The sequence below is a fragment of the Pygocentrus nattereri genome, chromosome 1 (assembly GCF_015220715.1).
Source record: "Pygocentrus nattereri isolate fPygNat1 chromosome 1, fPygNat1.pri, whole genome shotgun sequence".
In the NCBI taxonomy this organism is placed as follows: domain Eukaryota; kingdom Metazoa; phylum Chordata; class Actinopteri; order Characiformes; family Serrasalmidae; genus Pygocentrus; species Pygocentrus nattereri.
The window spans coordinates 21792298-21798103 of NC_051211.1; positions in this window are offsets into that span (position 1 = coordinate 21792298).

Below are 5806 nucleotides of genomic sequence, written 5' to 3' on the forward strand. Positions count from 1 at the left end.
CAGACTCATTTTAAAGGGACATTTAACCACCCCTGTCTTACAGCGGCGCTGCACACTTAATGTCGACACTGTGAACAGCAGAGGTGGACGAAGTTCACAGATCCTGTACTTGAGTTAAAGTAGAGACACCCAAGGTAAAATATTACTCCAGTAAAAGTAGAAGTTCCTTCCTTTAGACCTCCACTTGAGTAAAAGTACTAAAGTATTTACCTTCAAATGTACTTAAGTATAAAGTAAAAGTACTAAAAGAGTAATTATGGCTCTGATGTCCTGTTATCATTGTTATAACAAGACTCACTTCTTGAACTCATTTCAGGTGAAAATCCTCCAGTGTCTCTCTTGGTAACTCAAAACACTGAAGGTAAACAGTTTCCATCAGGGAGAACCGAGTGGCTCTAAAATCACTTTTACAAACAAGCAAAGTTTCAGTTTACGATTACTTTATAAATTAGTTTCAAGCTGAATAAAAACTGGCTTTAAACTCAGGATCACAAATAAGTTTTCCTTTACTGTGTTGATCTGTAGGCCTCTGTTCATAAACATAAACTAACCCAAACTAATTTACTATAAAATGAAAGTGTTTGTATGAATTCAGAAAAAAAGAAAACATGCCAGTCAAACTGCTTATGTGTACATATTTCTATATTGTGGTCTATTTACACAAAGTTAGGTTAGTTCATCATTTATAGACGTATGTGCTCCGAAGTTTTATGCTGCTTCACTGACGTTGAACCGTGTGCTTATACTGGGTTGGTATGACCAACAGGTCAAAACAAGCTCAGAACAAAGTGACCGCTGTGCCCTGATTGGTGTTCTGGCTTTGCACTTTTGTTTTGACATGTTACGTTTTTATACACACAGAAACCAAAAGGAACGACAGATTTCTCAAAATGTAGTGGAGGAAAAGTCAGATATTAGACTCTGAAATGTAGTGGAGTGAAAGTAAAAAGTTGCCCAGAATGGAAAAACTTCAGTACAGATACAGGAAAAAATTACTTAAGTACAATAACGAATTACATTTACTTAGTTACTGTCCACCATTGGTGAATATATCATTTTGCTTGCTAACAAAATAGCCTTGCCTTACAGCGCCCTGCATCCTGTAATGGCTTTTCTAAAAACCTTCATGAAACAGTGTCTTGGCGCTTCAGGGCATAATGTTATTTTGTCAATGCTTTTTGTGAAGCTGTTTTCAGGGACATTAAATGCTATAGATGTTTGGTTCCAGACACCACCACTGTAAACAAGTTCTGACTTGTAAGTTTCTCTGGAATGGAGCATTTCTCATCAAGATGGAAGGTGGAAGTCCCCTTTAAGACTTAGACAGTGACCAAAACGACGCATTAGTTTTGGACATGTGTTGAGGAGGAATAGTGGATATATTGGTCAAAGAATGTTGGAGATGGAGCTGCTGGGTAGAAGGAGAAGAGGTAGACCTCAGAGAAGGTTTATGGATGTAGTGAAGGTGGACATGGAGATGCTTGGTGTAAAAGTAGAGGAGGCAGTGGACAGGGCAAGATGGAGGAAGATGATCCGCTGTGGCGACCCCTAAAGGGAGCAGCCGAAAGAAGGAGAAGAACAAGAAGTTTTGGAGGTGTATTATTTAGTTTACTAAATCACAGTTAAAAGTAATGAATCAATAAATGAATTCTTTCTCATCACTGGCCTGTGTCACTATTCATCAGTCACATAAACCAACATTAGTTGCTTGAGTGATGTATCTGTGGTGATATACATGATAACATTATGACCACCTCCTTGTTTCTACACTCATTGTCCACTTTATCAGCTCCACTTACTATATAGCTGCACTTTGTAGTTCTACAGTTACAGACTGTAGTCCATCTGTTTCTCTGATACTTTGTTAGCCCCCTTTTACCCTGTTCTTCAGTGGTCAGGACCTCCATGGACCCTCACAGAGCCAGTTCTGGGTGGCGGATCATTCTCAGCACTGCAGAAACGCTGACGTGGTGGTGGTGTGTTAGTGTGTGTTGTGCTGGTCTGAGTGGATCACACACAGCAGTGCTGCTGGAGTTTTTAAACACCTCAGTGTCACTGCTGGACTGAGAATAGTCCACCAACCAAAAACATTCAGCCAACCATGTCCTGTGGGCAGCGTCCTGTGACTGCAGATGAAGGGCTAGAAGATGATTAGTTCATACTGTACAGCAAGAAATGTCACCTCTGGCTTTACATCTACAGGGTGAACCAACAACGCAGGTGTGTCAAATAGAGTGGACAGAGAGTGGACACAGTGTTTAAAAACTACAGAAGCGCTGCTGTGACTGATCCACTCATACCAGCACAATACACAAACCAATGCTGAGAATGATCCACCACCCATATAGTACCTGCTCTATGAGGGTCCATGGGGGTCCTGACCAATGAAGAACAGGGTAAAAGGGGGCTTAAAAACTATGCAGAGAAACAGATGGATTACAGTCTGTAACTGTAGAACTACAAAGTGCAGCTATATAGTAAGTGGAGCTGATAAAATGGACAATGAGCGTAGAAACAAGGAGGTGGTCATAATGCTAAGCCTGATTGGTGCATTCATATAGTGACCATCAGCAGAGATGTTTTAAAATTGCTACATAGCAATACACACAGGAGCACCTTTAAAACATTTCTGTGAAGTGACCATTTCTCTGTTGAAAGGAATTCTGAGGCTATCTACTTTGAGGGCTTGTAAGCTCGTAGTGTGGGTGTTGCTGTTCCTGTTAATAATCTTAGAGAAATACAACCATCTAGCCTTGCATAACTCTGAGTTAAAAGTACAAAGGCTTTGTTTTGTAGTACTTAGGGTGGATTTGTTATTCAACGCTGTAGCATTAGCATTACCTTTCACTGAAACTAAGGGTCTGAGCCTAAACCCTGAAAAACAGCCCCAGATCATTACACCTCCTCCACCATACTTTATTGTTAGCACTGTACATCCCAGTAAGTAGCATTCTCCTGGCATCTGCCAAACCCAGATTAGATTGGCAGATAGTGAAAGGTGATTCATCACTCCATTGAACACATTTCCACTTCAGCCATTTCACAGTAATACGACTTACAGTTGACTGTGGCAGGTCTAGCAGAACTTTCATTAAGGCACATAGGCTTTGTAAGGTTTGTTAAAACTACATACAATTAAAAAAACAACAACAACAAATAAAAATAAATGCATTTTAAAACATATTTGTTATTTAACAAATACATTTTTGGCCGTTTTCATCCATTACAAAAATATATTTGATACATACATTTAGAATACATGTTTTTTCATTTGGGTACTCTCATTTATGTACCTTGAAAACAGAAAAACAGAGTTGGTTTAAACATCTGGAGAGATCAGTAAGTCACAGAAGATGCATGAATGGCCAAGTTCTTAACTATAATGGCAGAAATGTTAAGACCTTTAGAAACAACCACATCCAGAGTGTGTCCTTGAGTGTGCGTAGGATCAAGAATCTAGTTGAAACCTAGAACAATGAAACAGTTTTAGGGAAAAATAGTGTTGGGAAATTGGTTTGTAGCCCGAAGGCCAACCTTGCAGTGAAAACTGTTCTTTCATTAGATCAACGCATGAGGGCACTGTTCAGTCAGTAACTTTAGCCAGTAGTTTAAAGGGGCATTTGGGCATGCAGCCAGAGGAAAGAAATCGCAACAGCTTCTGGACATTTTTTGTATATATATATATATGTATATATATATTCTATCTAAGCAAATTTTTAAACAGTTTACCTCAGCAGTGAGTTTATCACAATATACATTAGAATAAAGTCATATTCATAATTCAAATAAACATAAAAACAATAAAAAGTAACAAGAATTTCTTAGGCCCATATTTTTCCTAGACACCTTCACAGCTGCCACAGAGACTTCTTAATATCATCAATTACATCACGAGCACAATTTATTGAAGCACTGATTGGTCAAACCAGGAGCTGCTTTTTAACTACATATAATACTGTAATACTGGACTTCCTCAAGGAGGGGTTTGGAAATGGTTAAACAAACACACTCACATCCAGAATATCATATATATATATATATATATATATATATATATATATATATATATATATATATATATATAAAACAATCTAATCACACCACAAGAATTACAAACTGAAAATTCAGCAATTTTGGTGAGAGAGAAAAAAAAATCTCAAGTGATATAGAAAGCTGTATTAGCACTAGCACTAGTCAGAAGCACTACCATCAAAAAAGAAATGAGGGACATGCAAGAGACTGAAGCTGGTACACATGGGCTAAGGACAGCTATATATACAACCATGGTCAATGGGTTTGATAATGAAAAATTGTACACATTAAAGCTTAAATTACTATTAAATTAAATTAAATTACTAATTTAAATATGCTTGATGCTCATGATTTTTTATATGATCTAAATATCAAATCTATTAAAAGGTTATGGAACTCTCCATGTATGTGATCGCTGTATGTTAGAAGTGAAACAAGGCTGAAGAGCACGGTTAATAAATAAGACACAATGTGTTTGTAAGTACCCTTGCCTCACCTCTTGCATATAATATAGCTGTCCTTAGCCCATGTGTACCAGCTTCAGTCTCTTGCATGTCCCACATTTCTTTTTTGATGCTTACCATCAAACATAAATTGATATTTGAACTTATTTGCAGATCTAACATCATCCTTGCTCTCTAAAGGTTTACAAACTGGAAATGTACCATTCCCTGTATTAGCAACTGGACCGCAGGAGCAATATTATATAGATACGCTAAGATAATAAAGGTGCTGTATGCAAGATTTGGTGAATACCACTCCCTTTTCAACCATGTAGTAGAACCTATTCGGCCCTCAGGTTCTCGTTTCTTTGACAAGGAAGATTGAACCTTCCTTGCTGTACTAAATAATAAGCATGATGATCCTCCATTTGTCAAAATCTGGCTTCTCATTACTTTTCACAAGACAAAATGGATAGCTAGCACTGGCAGCAACCACGGATTCTTCTTCTTTCAACGTCTCACAACCTTCAGCAAACTTCAGCGTAGAAACACAAGAGGCACTCACTGGAACCAGAGTTTGGTTTGTCCATTCTGGGCTATTGTAGAAATATGGTAGCCTCTGTTGGAAGAGGACCTACTTCCTATGTAGACATGAAAGCCTCATCCTAAGCTAACAAAATCACAATGATTCACAGCTACAGGTGATTTTACAGTGATGAAAGCATGGTTTTTCTATAATATAGTCCATTTCTGCTAATACACCCCCCTAGATTTTACACACTGCACCTTTAAATAACTTCGAGCAAATAATTACTATGCCCTCAAAACAAAACCTAATACCTTGCCATTTGCACGTCTTCTGATTGCTCTATGAACTATAGCTCAATAAAGCGACTTAAATTTTAGCCATTCACTACCACGACCACAGATAACATTCATAATCTCATGTGCTATGAGCTACAGCGTGCTAAACACTTTGCATTAAATATCAGCCTGCCCCCAAGTGTCTACCCCAAAGCACTTGCAGTCTTTCCACCCGTTTAAGGGGGTTTTCGTAGCTTTTAAACCAGGAAATGTAGCTTTAGAGACGAATGCAGCACAGCTGTAAGAAGTAAGTGCACATTTACAACACAGAATACAACAGATGAAACAACGGTTACATTGTCCTTTGGTCAGATTGTCCTTGTAATTTTGAACCATGCTCATATGGGGTGACTGATCCCAGATAGCACAACTGATATGGCCCAAACCTGGGCCACATCCAGCGTTTAGACGCAGCCCACATTCCACATGGAATGATACCACAGATGTGGGCCAGACGCAATTGCCAG